The sequence below is a fragment of the Talpa occidentalis genome, unplaced genomic scaffold, assembly GCF_014898055.3.
Source record: "Talpa occidentalis isolate TD23 unplaced genomic scaffold, MPIMG_talOcc4v2.1 talOcc4.4, whole genome shotgun sequence".
NCBI lineage: Eukaryota > Metazoa > Chordata > Mammalia > Eulipotyphla > Talpidae > Talpa > Talpa occidentalis.
The window spans coordinates 81,054,299-81,074,311 of NW_023604295.1; positions in this window are offsets into that span (position 1 = coordinate 81,054,299).

The window sequence follows — 20,013 nt, forward strand, 5'->3', positions numbered from 1 at the left end:
AATCAGGGAAATGCAAATCAAAACTACCATGAGATACCATCTCACACCAGTGAGAATGGCACATATTAAAAAACTAGCAACAACAAATGTTGGCGAGGATGTGGAGAAAAAGGAACTCTTGTGCACTGTTGGTGGGAGTGCAAACTGGTCCAACCACTATGGAGAGCTGTGTGGAGATTTCTGGACCTACTAAACATAGAGCTTCCATATGATCCAGCAATTCCACTCCTAGGTATTTACCCAAAGGACACAGAAACATCAATTCCAAAGAGCACCTGCACTCCTATGTTTATAGCAGCACTATTTACAATAGCTAAGCTTTGGAAACAACCCAAATGCCCAACAATAGATGACTGGATCAAGAAGATGTGGTACATATACACCATGGAATATTACTCAGCATTCAAAAAAGATAAACACATGCAATTTGCAGCAACATGGATGGCGCTGGAAGGGATCATGCTCAGCGAAATAAGCCAAAAAGAAAAAGAAAAATACCGGATGGTCTCACTCATAGCAGGAATCTAGAAAACTTAAATAAGGGACCAGGAAAATGAATATAAGAAAGTGAAAATCAAAATCAACAAAAAACTATGAACCAGAGACACTTTTTGGGGGGTGGGGGGCGGGAGGGGAAGGATTGGGGTCAGAATGGGACGTTTGCAATTGTATGGGGGAATATAAAAATAAAATTTAATATTAAAAAAAAAAGAAAAATATTGAAAAAAAAGTCTTTTAAAAAGCCATTGTTTAAAAGTCTTTTAAAATAAATTATAATGTAGTTATAGACTTAATCAAACATTCCCACAGTACAATGTTAGAACATATCTTAATCCAAAATGAAATGCCATTCCCATTAGTGTGCATTTCTTTTATTTGTTGTTTCTCCCCTGAAGTAAACCTTCTTGTACAAGTATTATTCTCTGTTTGCTTATGTGTGTGCAGATATCTCTTATTTTTCTTTAGTAAGTAGTTAGTCAAGGGATTTCTGTGTTTTAATATTAACATATATTTAGTTTTATATGAATTTGTCAAGAAGTTTTTCCAAGTATTTGTACCATTTTGCATGTCCACTGCCAGTATATGAGAGTTCTAATTATTCAACCTCTTTGTTAACACTTGCTGGTTTTAAATTTTAGCCATTCTGTCTGTCTAAAGAATATATGTGTAATGAAGAAATGTAATGTGGAGGACATGCTACAAAAACTAAGCTCATGAAATTGGGACAAAATATAAGAAATGGGGGCCTCCCCGGTGGCGCAGCGGTTGAGCGCTGGGTTGCGAAACTGCCAGCGGCCTCTGCGGTGCCGGTTCGATCCCCGGCTGCTCCCCGGACACTGGAGGAGGGTCCCACATGGAGCACAGACCTCTCCTGCCACCCGCTGCTCCCCTCAGCAGTGTACTTCGGTGCTTCTGCCTGCTCTGCTCCCTGCTCTGGCTCTGGTGAATTCGCTCACCCTCCCACGCTTCTGACTGTACCCAGTGCTTGTATAAACAAAACAAACAAATAAATAAATAAATAAACAAACATGCCTCTATTAAAAAAAATACAAGAAATGATAACTATTTGATTCATTGGAAAATGACTAAGCACAGAAAGAAGTTTGGAGGTATTTGAATGACAGAATAGGAAATGGAAGGAAGGACTTTACAACTTGTGACTCTTTTGCCTTACATTCTTGCTGTAATTTCTTATACCAAATATATGATTTGGTGCAAATTCTTATATTACATCTGTGGTTGTAGGGGGTCATACACGTACAAGATCGTTGTGGCGATTAACAGAGTTCAAAAGTATAAGACGAGCCAGGGATTAAGACAGAAATGTTTAGTTATAAGTGTAACAGAACATGAAGTTATGAGACTCAAAATTTGTATGTACAACTCCCCAATACATAATTTATCTATAGCACATGAATACCTAGGAGAGACTCAGGCTTTTGCTTATCCTCTCCAAAAAAAAAAAAAAAAGTTTAATCTACCCTTAGATGAAAGAACTGCACTATATAAACTTCAGAGGTTTGTTAGAACTTTGATCATAAGTGAAACTTTAAGTAGCTGTGTGAGCAGAAATTTTAAGCCTTGTTTCCTTGAGTTCAGATGATAGAGCAGATGGCAAAGAGTCCAAAATTTTAGAGTGAAAAGACCTAGAAATAAGACAAACACAGATAGCCTAGCAAAATTTTCAACATAAACTGCCCAATTATTCTGTGTAGATATAGAGAAGACCTTTGGGAGTGAGGCTAAAAAGAAAGCCGTAGCTATAATCTGAAAGAACTGAGAAGTGATTATCACATTATAGGGGAGATAGGTTTCATTCTGAGTTCAATCAATTGCTACTAGAACAAAAAAAGCAACATATTTTAACAGGGTTTAGGAATTAAAATTTTCTACAAACTATTATCTAGGGTGTTTGGCTGTTAACCAAAAAAGGAAAATATGGCCCAAATGTAAAGAGAAGGAGGGGTAGTTAATAAAAAGGAGATTCTAAGATGTTTCCAATGTGAATTCTCTGAAAATTTCAAAGCAGTTATTAATAACACGTTAAAATTATTGAAATAAATCATGAAGATACTTGAAAAATATGAACTAATGAGTTAAAAAACAAAATAAAAAAGGAATACTAAAGATAAAATGTACATTAAGTGTAATGAATATTCACTAAGAGATTAAAGGTGACAAGAGCAAAAAATGAGTGAATATAAGCATAAATCAATAGAAATTATCTACCCAAACAATAGAGTTCAAAATAATTAACAAGAAAGCAACTGGGTCTCAAATGTAGTGGTTTAAACATGCTTCAAAAAGAGGAGTGAGAAATGAGTAGGCTAAATGTTTGAAGAAATACTTGCCAAAAAATTCACAAATTTAGTTTTATATCCAGATAAGTAAATGAACTCCAAGTTGTATAAATTATAATACAAAAATGCCTAGGTACTTCATAGTCAAATTGATCAAAGTTCAAATATGACAGAAAATCTGACAGCAGTCAAAAACTGATAATCACATGAAGAGTGTACAATGGAATGATTAAAAGTTAACTTCTTCTAAAGAAAATTGAAGTCATTAAATATTTAAATGACGTATGTGAAGTTCTGAAATGAAAATCTCTGCATTCTACTTTTGCAGGAATCTTTTTTACATACCTTATCACTATGAAGCAAGCCAAGTTACTTCACAGACACATAAGTGTTTTAGTTGATTTTAATTGTTTTTTTATAGAAAAAGTTCATGCCATTTGGGAAATGTAGTATGTTGTGTTTTTAACTCTACAAAAAATCTAAAACTGAAAACTTATTATAAGGACTACTCACCTATGGGAATCTAATTATTCAAATATTTTTATAATAACATTATAATTGTTTTTAATTCTTTTGCCAAAATATATTTTTAATTTGACTAAGTCAAATCCTTCTTGTAAAAAAAAAAAGGGATTTGAGAGTAACATTTCTGTTTTTCAGTTTTAATTATTGTGAGAGGAGGAACTGAAGATTTTACGCTGATGTTGAGGATTTGCTCTGAGGACAAAGTGGAAACAGGTGAGGGTGATTTTGGGCCAGGGTCATGGCCATTTAAGTCAGTGGAATGGGTTAGGAGTCTGATATAGACAGTGTATCATATTGAGTCAAGCCGTTAGTCAAGCTATCTTTTCACAACAGGAAGGAACAGGGGAGAGAGGGAGAGGGTGAGCTATGTGTGTCTGCACCTCCATACTGTGCACACCTGATGTGCTGCCTTGATTATCCATTGCCTACTGCCCCTTTTCCAGGAGCACAGATGGCAGACTTCCTTCTCCCCTCCCAGCCAGAAGTTCCAAGAGAGAGACCTATTCCAACATGCTGGCCTGCATCTTTTTTTTTCTTTTTTTTTTTTCCCTGTGGCCTTTGTTCAGTGGCCCTTTCCTTATAGTCTGTGCCTGATGTCATATGTCCTACACCACAGAGGGAAAGAGCAGAGAGCTGGGACCTTGGAATTTAGGACCTCTGAAGCAGTGAAAAGAGCTTGTTCTGAATAGAGAGAAGGCAGAATTGATATTTCTGATTGAAGCAACGTTCCCTATCAGGATTGAGACTGAGTCTTTGAGCTCCAGTTTCCTTTCCTACCCTAACCTGCTGCCAAGTTAAACAAAGAATAGAAACAAACAAATAGAAGTAAACTCATAGCTTCACCAATATAAACAAGGCAACACACATGCTTAGCAAGCATGGTAGATAAATGAAGGACAAAATTATACTCCTGAAGCCTACACAAAGGACACATCATAAAAGGACCTTAAAAACAAAGATTTTATAATAGTAATTTAAAACACAAATGAAGTGGGCCTCCCCTGGTGGCGCAAAGGTTGAGTGCTGGAGTGCAAAGCTGCCTGCAGCCTCTGCAGCGCCAGTTCGATCCCCTGCTGCTGGAAAGGGTCCCACATGGTGCGACAGACCTCTCCTGCCACGCCCGCTGTTCCCCTCAGCAGTGTATTTCGTCAGTCTGCCTGTTCTGTTCCTCACTCTGGCTCTGGTGAATTCTCTCACACTCCCGCGCTTCTGACTCTACCCAGTGCTTGTATAAATAAATAAATAAATCTTAAAAAAAAAAAAAAAAAAATGAAGTAATCGCAGAGCAATCAAACACAGAAATAAAATAATGCACAAAGAATAAGGTGTTTACTAAAATAATTGACGATATTGACAAACACAAAGAGATATGTTTGATGAAATCCATACAGATATGGTAAACTTATTAAACAGACTTTAGTGTCCAGTAATTTCAGCAATTGAGCACACAAATATACAAATGACACAAGTAGAAGAAGACAGAGAAATAATATCTAGGGTAAATGAAGAAAATATACAAGAAGTACAAGACTCCATTAGAAGAGGATACATAAGTAGACTGGTTATTTTAGAAGGTGAAGAGACAAGAAAGGAACAGACAGAGACCCCACGTGAAAAAATCATAACCTGGAACTTCTGAAACCTAAGTAAAGACATGAACATGATGTCCAAGAAGCACAAAGAACACCTAACATTTTTAACATAAATAATCGTTAAAATATTTAATGTCAAAGAAAGAAAAAATATTAAACTCTCCAAGATGAAACTGAGGGTAATATATAATGACATCTTGATTAGTCTTTTATCAGATATTATCAAGGTGAAAAAAAAGTAGAATGAGGTATTTTCAATTAAAAAAGACAAAAACTGGGCCTCCCTTGGTAATGCAGGTTTTAAGACTCAGGACTGTGAAACTACCCACAGCCGCTTCAGCACAAGTTCAATCCCTGGCCAGGGAGGTGACGCACATGGTACAGCAGACCTCTTCTGACTTGCCCACTGCTGCCCTCAGCAGTGTATTTCAGTGATGCACCTGTTCTGTTCCCCATTCTGTATCTGGTGAATCCACTCACCCCCAACACCTTGGGCCTGTAACCCAGTTATTGTATGCATAAATAAATCTTTAGGGCCTCCCTGGTGGCACAGCAGGTTGAGCGCAGTGCTGTGAAGCTGTCTGCAGCCTCAGCAGTACAGGTTAGATTCCCAGCTGGCCTGGGAGATACCCACAAGGTATGGCAGACCTCTAATGTCATGCCCACTGCTCGGTCAACAGTGTATTTCAGTCAGTCTGAATGTTCTGCACCCCGCTCTGTCTGTGGTGAATTCTCTCACCCTCCCATGCCTCTGGCCTATACCACAGTTCTTATATAAAAATAAAATATTTTAAATGATTAAATAAATAAATAAATCTTTAAAAAAAGACAAAAATTGCTAGCTTGAATACACTGTTCTGCAAAATTATCATTCAAATATGATGGAGAAATAAAGACTTTCCCAGAAAAACAAAATTAATGGAGCTTACTACTTCTAGATCTGCCCTACATGAATTGTTGAAAGGTGTTCTACAAGAAAAGAACAAACAAAAAAATGTAAAACAGATTCAGAAGTATAAATAGGGATAACATGAGACAACAAAACCTTTAATAGGAAAGCACAGAATCTGTGTAGTGTGAGTGTGTTGATAACAGCACATAAAGGACTATTTTCAGCATAGAAATTTCCATATTAACTATGTAGCAACCACCAAGCAAAAATACAAACATTAGAAAAATAAATGAAAGGCCTCCGCTGGTGACGCAGAGGTTGAACGCTGGGCTGTGAAGCTGCCCGCAGCATCTGCAGCACCGGTTCGATCCTGGCTGCTGGCAGGGTCCCACATGGCATGCAGAACTCTCCTGCCATGCCTGATGCTCCCTTCAGCATTGTATTTCATCAGTCGCCTGTTCTAGTCCCTGCTCTGGCTCTGGTGAATTCTCTCACCATCCCATGCTTCTGGCTGTTCCCAGTGCTTGTATAAATAAATAAATAAATAAATATTTTAAAACATAAAAATAAAATAAAAATAGAAATAAATGAAGAAACTGAAAGAACAACCAGAAAAATCCATAAAAATTAAAATACAGAGAGAAAAAATGGGAAAATAAACAACAGAGAGATAAAACAACTCTGAAAAAAATATAGGATGACTGTAAATAATTATCATACATCAAAAATCACCCACATGTTAATAATCTGAACACACCAGTTAAAAGGAACAGATTTACAAATTGAATTTAAAAAACATGACCAATCTATATTTTACACACAAGAGACCCACTTAAAGATAAACACAAAGTTAAAGGATGGATAGAAAGTTATATTAAGCTAATAACACAGAGGATAAAGCAGGATCTGCTATTTCCATATTTTATCAATTTGATGTTCAGCCAAAAAAGTCTATCAGGTGCAAAGATAGATGCTAGCTATCAGTCAAGTGAACAACTCATCTGGAAGATGCAATAGCCATTGCTATTCATGAACTCAACACAAGTGCACATAATTCTGTAATAAAAGTGTTAACAGACTTAAAGTACCTCCTTGACAACAACATAGTAATAGTTGGGGATTTCAACAAAACATTTCTATCAATGGATAAATCTTCCAGACAAAATTAACAAGGAAACAAAGGTCTTAAATGAAGTATGCAAAGTTACATTTAATAGACATTCACAGAATCTTCCACCCTAAGACAAAAGAATACACATTTGTGCCCAAAGTCCAACCTTAAGGATAGGCTATATACTGAGATATAAAATATGTCTCAAAAATATATCAGAATATCCATTGGTTCTGTGTGTCTGTTCTTGTTCCAATACCATGCAGTTTTGATGATTATGGTTTTGTAGTATAGTTTGAAGTCTGGGAGTGTGATGACTCCATTCCCTTCTTCTTTTTTTTTTTTTATTTCAGGAGATCTTTGGCTATTTGGGGTTTTTGGTGATTCCATATGAATTTCATCAATAATTGTTCTATTTCTTTGAAGAATGACATTGAAATTTTTATCGGAATAGCATTAAATCTGTATATTGCAATTGGTAGAATGACCATTTTAATAATGTTTATTCTTCCAATCCATGAGCATGGGATGTCTTTCCATTTCTTTGTGTCTTCTTCTATTACTTTGAACAGGGTTGTATAATTTTCTTTGCATAGGTCCTTTACCTCTTTTGTTAGATTTATTCCCAAGTATTTGATTTTTTTTGTTTCTATAATAAAAGGGATTTTTTTTTTAATTTCTTCTTCTTCAGATTTATTGTTTGTGTATAGAAAGGCTACTGACTTTTGCATATTGATTTTGTATCCTGCCACCTTACTGAACTGATTGATTAGTTGAATTGTTTTTCTGTGGAGTTTTTGGGGTTCTCTATGTATATTATCATATCATCTGCAAATAGTGATAGTTTGACTTCTTCTTTTCCTATTTGGATTCCTTGTATGTCTTTCTCTTGTGTTATTGCTCTTGCTAGGATTTCCAACTAGGAAATGTAGAAAAAAACCCACAGATTTATGGTCAACTAATCTTTGACAAAGGAGAAAAGAATATGCATTGGAGCAAAGAAAGTTTGTTCAATAAATGGTGCTGGGAAAACTGGGTCCCTGCATGCAAAAGAATGAAGCTTGACTACTACCTAACACCATGCACAAAAACCAACTCAAAATGGATTAAAGCACTATACATAAGACCTGAAACCATAAAATATATAGAAGGAAATACAGGCGAAACACTTCATGATATGCACATCAAAGACATCTTTAGAGACACATCACCTAAAGCAGTGATAGTGAAGGCAAAGAAAAACAGAAGGGACTACATCAAATCAAAGAGCTTCTACACAACAAAAGAGACAATAACAAAAACAAAGAGAAACCCCACCAACTGGGAGAACATATTTGCATACAACACTAATGATAAAGGACTGATCACAAAAATCTACAAAGAGCTGATGAGACTCAACAAAAACAAAGAAAATGATCCAGTCAAAAAATGGGCAGAAGAGCTAAAAAGAAACTTCTCTGAAGAGGAAATGCAAATGGCCAACAGGTATATGAAAAAATGTTCAACATCACTTGTAATCAGGGAAATGCAAAAAAAAAAAAAAAAAAAAAAACTAGCAACAACAAATGTTGGGGAGATGTGGAGAAAAAGTAACTTTCCTGCACTGTTGGTGGGAGTGCAAACTGGTCCAACCACTATGGAGAGCTGTGTGGAGAGTTCTTGACCTACTAAACATATAGCTTCCATATGAGCCAGCAATTCCACTCCTAGGTATTTACCCAAAGGACACAGAAACATCAATTGTAAAGAGCACCTGCACCCCTATGTTTATAGCAGCACTATTTACAATAGCTAAGCTTTGGAAACAACCCAAATGCCCAAAAATAGATGACTGGATCAAGAAGATGTGGTACATATACACCATGGAATATTCCTCAGCATTCAAAAAAGATAAACACATGCAATTTGCAGCAACATGGATGGCACTGGAAGGGATCATGCTCAGCGAAATAAGCCAGAAAGAAAAAGAAAAATATCGGATGGTCTCACTCATAGCAGGAATCTAGAAAACTTAAATAAGGGACCAGGAAAAGGAATAACTATAAGAAAGAAAATACCAAAATCAACAAAAAACTATGAACCAGAGACACTGTGCGGGGGGTGGGGGAGGTTGGGGTGAGGGGAAAGGAGGACTTGGGTTCAAAATAAGGGGATTGTAATTGTATGGGGAATATAAAAATAAAACTTAAATTAAAAAAAGAACATATGAAGAAAGAAAAAAATATATCAGAATAGACACTCTGTGAAGTATCTTCTCTGATAACAATGCTATAAATTTAGAGGTCATCCACTATAAGAAATCTGGAAACAAAGTAAAATGCTTTGGCCAACTCCTGAGTCAATGAAAAAAATCAAAGGAAAAATTTTAAAATATTATTTCAAGACTAAGGAGAATGAAGTTACAAGAAAACAAATGTGATGCACTGAAATTTGTATTAAGGGAAATATACTGAGAAAAGATAAGCCAAATTAATACAAAAGAAAAACCTCAAACTAATTTTACATCTAAACCAACTAGGCAAAATAGAGCAAATGAAACCAAAAATTAGTTGAAGTAAAGAAATAATAAAAGTTAATGTAGAAATGAATGAAATAAAAAATGGACAAATTAAATGATTGTTGGAAAAACGAGCCGGTTCTGTGAAAGAATAAACAAAACTGATAGTCATTTAGCTAGGCTCCCTAAGAAAGTAAAAGAGAAAATACAAAGAATCATAAATGAAAAAGGCAAGCTTACAACAGAACATCTCTCAAAGGTGTTTTCATTTAATCCTTACCATATAACATTGGAGTAATTTATTCATATATATGAAATGTAAACTTGTTCAAAATGATACACACTTTTTTTTTTTAAGAGAATTGTTTTTTTTTTTTTCCTCCAAAATTTATTTATTCGTGTGAACAAGAACCAAGGTATAGGCTGAATGTGTGGGAGGGTGAGAGGATTCACCAGTGACAGAGCTGGGAACAGAAGAGGCAGACTGACTGAAACATACTGCTAAGGGAGCAACGGGAGAGACAGGAGAGGTTTGCTGCGACAGGTGGGAATCGCACCGGCTGGCTGGGATTGAACTCCTGCTTCTAAGATGGAACTCCTGTTGCAGAGGCTGTGAACAGCTTCACAGCAATGCGCTCAACTGCCTGCGACATCAGGGCAGGCACCACATTTAATTTAAAGAAAAATGTTTTCTACTTTTTAAAAAATAAAGATATATTTATTTATTTATTTATTCATACAATAACTGGAATGCAGGCCAGAAGTGTGGAGGGTGAGAGGATTCACCAGAGACAGCGTGGGGAGCAGAACAGGCAGATCTATTGAAATACACTGCTGAGGGGAGCAGCGGGCGACACAGGAGAGGTCTGCTATGTTATGTGGGTCTGCTCCCTGGCTGGGCATCTAACTAGTGCAGCAGTAGCTGTGGTAGCTTGATTGCACTGAAACTTTAACCCCTGCACCACCAATGAGGCCCAACATTTTCTACCTTACTCATCCTTGTTTACAGACATTTTTGTCTCTGAACCAGAGTTCATGTATTCCCTGTGTATGTATGTGTGTGTGTGTATAATTATTATTAATTGGGTAACTAAGTATAGTGTGGATTACTTAAAATTAAAAAAAAAAAATCTTGCCGATGTTTATTAGCTGAGTAAAGACAAAAGAAGATACAGCCTGAAAATACTTTAACAGAAATTTCCCAAACTGGAAAACATACTAGTCATTGTAATAATGCAAAAAAAAAAAAAAAAAGTTTAAGCAAAGCCAATAAATAAGAAAACAAATATAGTCAAACCGATTGAAAAGGAAATGTAAAAATGGGTGTGTTTGCTAAAAATATACCAGAATATATTAAATATATCAAAGGCTATACAAAAAACAAACAAACCAAAAAAAAAAAAAAAACCAAACACCTGACCAGAACTAATTATTCAGTGCAAAATGTTGTTAGAACACAATGTCCGTACAACAAACATCCATTTTACTAATGCATATTGACAATGAGAGTAAAATTTGCATTAAGATTATACCCATAATGAGTGGCAAGTATTTGGAATACTTAGGTAAAAATCTAACTAAATAGATGCAATATTTCCAAGCATAATACTACAAAACAGAAGTAAGTGAAGACATACATAAGGATGGATAAATTTTGTTCAAAAATTAAAATACTTAAAAAAATCAAAATCATTAGGGTGTCATTTTTCCCCCAAAACTGATATATGGATTTGATACAGGGCAGCAAAGTGCACTAAAACTGGCCAGAGACACTGTCCAAATCGTTTACTAGTAACCATATGAGTTTTTCACCAGCACGCACATTGCAAGACTACTTAGGTTCAGAAAACAACAAGGGACTTTGTCTTCCCTGCCAGACTGTAACAGCAGTAAAACTGGGAACAATTTCAGTTGCTCAGCTACTTGGAAAACCTCTGAAATTTTCCTCTCTCTGGTTGCTGCTGGAAACCTCTCCATGTCCTTCAGAAGCCCCCAACAGCCTTTTCGAAGAACAGGTCAGTGGGGGCAGAAATTGCTGAACCCAGAATTGCTGAAAATCTGAAAATGCTGAAATCCTGAACAGTGAATGACGGGGGCTGCTTCTGCAGTCCTTTGTATCCTTATGAGGTTCTCCATGCCCACGGATACTCTGTTCACATTTTCCCTGGGAATACCTATCCTTACCAGCACCCCCCTCCAGGGGTCACCACTTGTAATAGCCACCAGTTACAGGTTCAAAGTTATCCCAACCAAAATCCTAGCAGATCATTTTGTAAAACTTAACACAAAATATGTAACATTCAAGTGGAAGAAAATATAGAAACTATTATAGCTAAAATTACTTTTAAAAAAGAAGAGAGGGCCTCCCCTGGTGGTGCAGCAGTTGAGCGCTGGGTTGCAAGGCTGCCCTCAGCCTCTGCAGCACCGGTTTGATCCCCGGCCGCCGGCCGGCGAGGGTCCCACATGGCACGCAGACCTCTCCTGCTGCCCACTGCTCCCTTCAGCAGTGTATTTTGTTGGTCTGCATGTTCTGTTCCCCACTCTGGCTCTGGTGAATTTTCTTGCCCTCCCACACTTCTGACTGTACCCAGTGCTTGTATAAATAAATAAATAAATCTTAAAAAAATATTTATTTATACAAGCACTGGGGTACAGGCCAGATGTGTGGGAGGGTGAGAGGATTCACCAGAGACAGAGCGGGTAACAGAACAGGCAGACCAAAGAAATACACTGCTGAGGGGAGCAGCGGGTGCGACAGGAGATGTCTGCCGTGTCATGTGGGACCCTTGCTGGCCGGCCGGGATCAAACTGGCACTGCAGAGGCTGGGGACAGCTTCACAGAGTGGTGCTCAACCGCTTGCGCCACCAGGGGAGGCCCAGTCTTCCCATTCCGTTCCCCAATCTGTCTCTGGTGGATCCTCTCACCCCTCCAACTCCCGAACCTCTGGCCTGTACCCCACCTCTTGTAAGCATAAATAAATAAATCTTTTAAAAAAATCGTTAACTGCTATTTTGTATCAGATAAACTTAAGAGTTTTGGATTTAAACCAAATAGGTTTTAAATAAAAATCTTTATTTGAACTCTTTGCAACTTGGCAAATAGAATTTATCCTTTAGAAGTTTAGTTTGATTATTTATAAAAACAATGCATGATACTTTCTCTATAAGGTTATAGTGAAAATTAAATAAGGTTATTCACAGAATATTTTTCTAAATACTTTTTATTTACGCATACAAGAGCTGGGTGTAGGCCAGAGTTAAGGGGAGTGAGAAGATTCACCAAGGACAGAGTAGGGAGAAGTACAGGTGAATCCACAGAAATACACTGCTGAGGGGAGCAGCAGGCAATACAGGAGAGGTATGTTGTGGCATGTGGGTCATCTCCCTGTCTGGGAATCGAACTTATGCCACAGTGGTTGGCAACAGCTTCATAGCACTGAGACTTTAATCTTGAACGACCAGGGAGGCCCCATAGAATAATATTTTAAAAATATTTTTTATGTAATTAGTTTATTATGGACATTATCCTAAGAATATTCACTGTATTAACTCCTTACTTCTCACACTGAATCTATGATGATTGGCTTTTTTTTTTTTTTTACAAAAGTGGTAAATTCTAATGCCACTATATAAACAATCATTTTATTTTTTTATTTTTTATAATAAATTTTATTTTTATATTCCCCATACAATTGCAACCCCCTTATTTTGACCCCAATACCTCCCCTCCTGCCCTCTACCCCCCATAGAGTGTCTCTGATTCATAGTTTTTTGTTGATTTTGATTTTCACTTTCTTATAGTTATTCATTTTCCTGGTCCCTTATTTAAGTTTTCTAGATTCCTGCTATGAGTGAGACCATCCGGCATTCTTCCTTTTCTTTCTGGCTTATTTCGCTGAGCATGATCCCTTCCAGCGCCATCCATGTTGCAGCAAATGGCATGTGTTTATCTCTTTTGAATGCTGAGTAATATTCCATGGTGTATATGTACCACATCTTCTTGATTGGCTTTTAATGTTCATTCACCTAAGAGAGTTTACAGAACTTAAAAATCCATGCTTAAAATTTGATATGCTTTAGGGGCCTCCCTGGTAGCACAAGGGTTAAGACGCAAACTATGAAGCAATCCACAGCCACTGCAGTATGAGTTTGATTCCTGGCCGGTCAGGAGAAACCCACATGGCAGGACAGACCTCTCCTGACTCGCCCACTGCTCCACCCAGCAGTGTATTTCAGTCAGTCCACTTGTTCTGTTCCCCACTGTGTCTCTGGTGAATCCTCTCACCACCCCCGACACCTTTGGCCTGTACCCCAGTTCTTGTATGTATAAATAAACAAATCTTTAAAAAAATAAAAATTCTTTTAAAATTATGTAATGGCAATTTTCCCTGTGGATGGTATCATGGAATATAAGACAGATTTCTATTACTATACCAGAATCAAAAATCTCAAAGAGAGATTTATATATGCATGCATTACTGTAAATAAATTATTATTTTAAAAAAAAGAAAATGAAAAAGAGAGTGATAATCGGAAGAGTAAGAATATGTTTTTAATTTTTTTCATTATTTGTGTGTTCTTATAAAATATTTTAAAGTTCTAAAATATATAGTCAGAATAAGAATGCTTTGAATGCTTTGAATAATAATACCAACAGCTGAGAGGTCATATCAATATTTTCCTAAGTGGTTATTCATCTTTACACCAAATAGGGCCTCCCCAGTGGAGCAGCGGTTGAGCGCTGGGTTGTGAAGCTGCTCACAGCCTCTGAAGCTCCGGTTCGATCCCCGGCTGCTCCCCGGCCACCGGAGGAGGGTCCCACATGGCGCGCAGACCTCTCCTGCCGCCCGCTGCTCCCCTCAGTGTACTTCGGTCCTTCTGCCGGCTCTGCTCCCTGCTCTGGCTCTGGTGAATTCTCTCACCCTCCTGCGCTTCTGACTGTACCCAGTGCATGTATAAACAAACAAACAAACAAACAAACAAACATACACCAAATAGGCAACGGATTGGCATTCTGTTCAGTGACATGCAGTAAAAAAATAAAATAAAATTTCCCATGCTAATTCCCTTCAGATGATTTGAAAAAATGTATTTCTAAAGGCTAGATTCTTTATTATCACAGAAGACTATGTTATGAATTAGAATTCTGGTAACAATTGAAAGATATTATTGGTAGAATATTCATTGGTTCTCATTTTCAAATAGTTATAAATGGCTCTAGGTTGTAAACAATCAAATGTAAAAATATAAATCTGTTACAACTTTTTTCATTGTAAATATGAGTACAGTTAATTGCAAAATTGAATTTTAATAAAGTTCTGATATTTAGTTTGCATTTTTTTTTCTTTAGGTTTTTAAAATGCTGTTGAGGTTTACATTTATTTGGATCACAAATCTGCCCAACCACTAAAGTAAAGTTCTGAATAATGTGGCTAATTCATAAATTATCCTACTCAAGACTTCAATGTAAAATAAATACATATTTAAAGAGAAGAAATTAGCTCCTGATACATATGAATTTTGTTGAGAAAATGATCTCAGAAAATATCATCTAATAATGAAGGCAATTAAGAATAAGTAAAATTATTAAACAACTTAGTTAGAGGACACAATTTAGTGAATTTTAGTGTGTCCACCTAATTAAGAAACACAAAGAAGTAATAATCATTTTTACTTATATCCAGTCCCTGAATGTAAGTGAAAGAGTTAGCAGTAGGGGAGAATGATCAAAGGGTGGTTAGAAATTATTATTCCTGCAATAAACATAGGTGTACAGGTGCTCTTTTGAATCACTGTTTTTGTGTCCTTTGGGTAGATCCCTAGGAGTGGAATTGCCAGATCATATGGTAGCTCCATTTTTAGTAGATTGAGGAATCTCCAGACAGCTTTCCACAATGGTTGGGCCAGTTCGCACTCCCACCAGCAATGTAAGAGAGTTCCTTTTCAACTGCATCCTCGCCAACATTTGTTATTGCTTGTTTTTTTGATATGTGTCATTCTTACTGGTGTAAGGTGGTATCTCAGTGTGGTTTTGATTTGCATTTCCCTGATTATAAGGGATGTTGAACACTTTTTCTTATGCCTTGTGGCCATTTGCATTTCCTCTTTGGAGAAATGTCTTTTGAGTTCTTCTGCCCATTTCTTGACTGGATGTTTATTTTGTTTTTGTTGAGCCATGTGAGTTCTTTCTTTCAGTCCCTTATCAGTTGGATGGAGTGCAAAGATTTTTTTTTCCCAATCAGTGGGGTATCTCTCTGTTTTGTAATCCCAGGTTTTTATCTTTGGCTTCACTATCACTGCTTTGGGTTATGATTCTTTAAAGATGTTTCTGAGATGTATGTCTTGTGGTGTTTTCCCTATATTTTCTTCTATATATTTTATGGTTTCAGGTCTTATGCACAGTTCTTTTATCCATTTTGAGTTGATTTTTGTGCACGGGTGAGAGGTAATGGTCTAGTTTCATTTTTTTGCAGGCGGAGGTCCAGTTTTCCCAGCATCATTTATTGAACAAACTGGCCGTGTTCCATTGCATATTCTTTGCACTATTTACAATAGGTAAAGCCTGGAACCAACCAAAATGCCCAAAAATAGATGACTGGATCAAGAAGATGTGGTATATACACACAATGGAATATTATTCAGCAATCAAAAAAGATAAACTCATGCCATTCTCAGCAACATGGATGGAGATAGAAGAAATCATGCTCAGTGAAATAAGCCAGAAGGAAAAGGAAAAAAAAAAAAAAAACATCGGATGGTTTCACTTATAACAGGAATATAGAGGAACAAAATAAGACATCAGTGTAAAAAAAAATAATAACAGCACAAACACAACTAAACAAAAACAGATAATTATAAAGCAGAGACACACTGCAGGGGAGAAGGAGGAATAGTGGTGAGAGGGAGGGAGGGGGGATCTTGCACAGGAGATTGTGGTGATGGGGCACGGGTACCTTGGGGAAGGAAATTCTATGGGGACTCAATCTGATGGGTGGAGGGAAGCAAATATTGTCTAAAAAATGAAAAAAATATATAAATGTTAAAAAACAGAAAAAAAAATTACTCCTAACTTTTTTTTTTTTTTAATATGGGGGAGTTTTGTGGTTGTTGTTATGAAAAGGAGTGGATCTGACTACAGTGGAATTCAGGATAATTTCATTGCTCTTGTTCCATTTAAGTCTTTTAACAAATACATGTTTTTGTATCTAAGGAATCAAATCTGCAAGTGAGAATGAGGCAGGTAGGAATCTATAGGAAATGATGTAGCAATCTTAAGTTGATTAAAGACTTCCTGAACAATTATGAATGAATGAATATATGGAGTAAATGTTACACTATAAAGACTAATAATCTCAGTAGATATTTTGTAATATTAAAATGAGATTGATGCATTTTACTATGCAGTAGATCATGTTGGAATGTCATGTTGAAATCGAGGAATATCTCTCTGAAAGGGAAATAGATATCACTAGCTTGGGAGAGTGCTGCTTTATACATATTTAGGTGAATATTATAAATAATGAATCTTTTGCTCTCAAAATTATTTTGCTTTGGATGAATTATAGGGTTACCTTAGATATAAATATAGTAAATAGTGTTTAAGAGGAAGCAATTTGCTTTGTGAAGAACTAAATATGAAAACTCTAAATATTCTAGATATAAAGAGATTCATCTCAGTTTTATAGGGATTTTTTTTAAGATTTTTTATTTATTTATTTTTACAAGCCCTGGGTACAGTCAGAAGTGTGGGAGGGTGAGAGAATTCACCAGAGCCAGAGTGGGGAACAGAACAGGCAGCTTGACTTAAATACACTGATGAGGGGAGCAGTGGGCAAGTCAGGAGAAGTCTGCTGCACCATGTGGGTTGGTCCCTGGCCGGGGATCAAACTTGTGCTGTAGTGGCTGGTGATAGCTTCATAGGTTGTATCTTAACGCCTTGCACCACCAGGGAGGCCCCCTATAGGGATATTTGAACAAAAATAATAAACTATTTTCTATCAATCACAACTGGTCAAAATTGGTAATGTTTTCTTAACAGATTTTGATATTTTTCTTTGGTCAACTTTGTGTCCCCATGTGTAGATGTGAAACTATAATGTTTCTTGGTCTAATGTTAAAGGAAATACATCCTCTGCCCCACATTATTTACAGAGCATGGTAAAATGTAGATAGTAAGCAGATGGTAAGCTCTTAAAAACTCAGAGGCATGGGCAAGGGAGGGACCAGAGCTTAGTTGAGAACCATGGGGGAGAATAGAGTGTTGGAGGGTGGTGGAAGGCTGTGGGCAATTTGGTGCTGGGAAAACTATGACAACCACATTTAAGAGGAGATATCCTACAGTTAAAAAGTAAACAAGGATGTTTTAAAAAGTACAACAAAAGATAAATAAAATTCCAATTAAACATGAAAAATTTGTTTATGCTATGTGTGTGTGTGTGTGTGAGAGAGAGATATTTATGTACGTGATTATCAGTTTGTGTTGTGGGAAAATTAGTAATGAAAAAAATCTCAATGTAAAAACAATAATTCTATAATCTGTATGCTTATGAAATGTTCTTTGGTTTGTTACCATATTTTTGTTGTTGCTGAGACTCCATCTCTTCCTCTGGTATTCTTCCTGAAGGCAATGCTTAGAAATAACTATTTGGTTATTTGGTTCCTCAGCCCCACTCACCAATGTGACTTCTGAGACCTTTCCCAGCAGGTCCCAGCTAGATACTGTTGTTTGAAGCTGTGCCTTAGTGAATCCTTACAATGTTACTTATGTCCTGTCTACTTTCCAAACAATAGAGCAAAGAAGCATTTTATTCATGGTGGCATGCCAAGATCAAATATTACAGAAATCCTCACTGTGAATAAATTCTTAAAAATTCAAAACCCTGGTGGCACAGGCAGTTGAGCACAGCGCTGTGAAGCTGTCCGAAGCCACTGCAGCACAAGTTCTATCCTAGCCTGCCGGCGAGGGTCCCACATGGCGCGCAGACCTGTCCTGTCTCACCGGCTGCTCCCCTCAGCAATGTATTTCATCAGTCTCCTGTTCTGTTCCCCGCTCTGTCTCTGGTGAATCCTCTCACCCTCCCGCACATCTGGCCTGTACCCTGGTTCTTGTATAAAATAAATAAATCTTAAAAAAAAACAAACCTCAAAACCATTACTCTAACATTCAAATTTTACTCTACAATTTATCAGTAAAGGCACAGTTAAAGAATTCTATTTATGTTTATGTTAAAGTTATTCCTTAAGTGTGCATTTAAGCAAAACAGATTTTTATGGCCTCCCTGGTGGTGCAAGGATTAGTCTCAGTGCCCTCAAGCTATAGCCAGCCACTGGGCATGAGTTCGATCCTTGGCCAGGGAACTAATTCACATGGCACAGCAGACCTCTCTTGTCTTATCCTCTGCTCCCCTCAGCAGTGTATTTCAGTAGATCTGCCTGTTCTGCTCCTCACTCTGTCTCTGGTGAATCCTCTTACTCCCACAGCTCTGACCTACACCCCAGTTCTTGTATGCATAAATAAATGAAAATCAAATATTAAAAAATGAAAATTACATTTAAAGGAAATTAATAAAAGTTCCACAAAAATGAAAAATCAAATTATTTAAAAATATTGGTTTTGAAAACTTTTCTCAGTATTTCTGAGTCATTGATATTCATTTCTGTTATTGTGTCATTGTACCATTCAACTGTTTATTTTGTCTTCTAGTTGTCTGATTATTTATAAAATTATTGAGTAATTTGGTGGTAAGGTGTTCCATACATTCAATTGTCTTAGAGTCCAGATATGGAGGTCAAAACTGGGAAGTAAGTATCTAAGTGATGACCTGGATATGAAAGTAATTACCACCAGTGCCAATATATGAATCATTGTTTGGCAGTCTAGCCTCAAGAAGAATCAGTGTTAAATCCCCCTTAAAATTATTCATGAAAAACTCTTCAGTATGTCTGCATACCAGTATAGTTTTAGGGTTAAGTCTTTCAAAAATGTCATAATTTCAAAATTGTAATTATTTAAAAGATCTTGCTAAGTGGCTAGAATTCAAGAATAAGTAAATGGATGAGTCATACATTCTAAACTGACGACATCTAAATTATGAAAAAATGTAAAACAAAAGCTATTACAGCCCCCATAAACTGTGGCTCCTAGAGACCTCAAAAATAGTTTGGATAGAAACTTCTAGGAGCATTAATTTACTAAACAGAGCATTACTGAAAGGTTTTATGGGTCTTCAATCTCTGAAACATACATGAATTTTGAGAGTAGGTGTTTTTGCAAATTTTTCCTGAGGGAAACCCTATAGTTATTATTAGATTCTCCAATAATTTTTGATCCTTATTGAGATTAAAGAATATTCTCTTTCCCCTCACCCTGCCCATCACCTGGCCTGCCCCTTGCCTGGCCCCTCATCCTGCCCACCCTTCATCCCACTTCACCCCTCATCTTGCCCCTGCTCATGCCACCGTCCCCTGCAAGGACTCTGCCCCACGCTCCTTCCCTTCCCCTCCCTTCTCCTACTATCTTTTCCGCTCCCTGTCTCTCATTCATACATGAACAAGAAACTCCCACTGTTTAAAATATGTGTCAGCCTCCCCGGTGG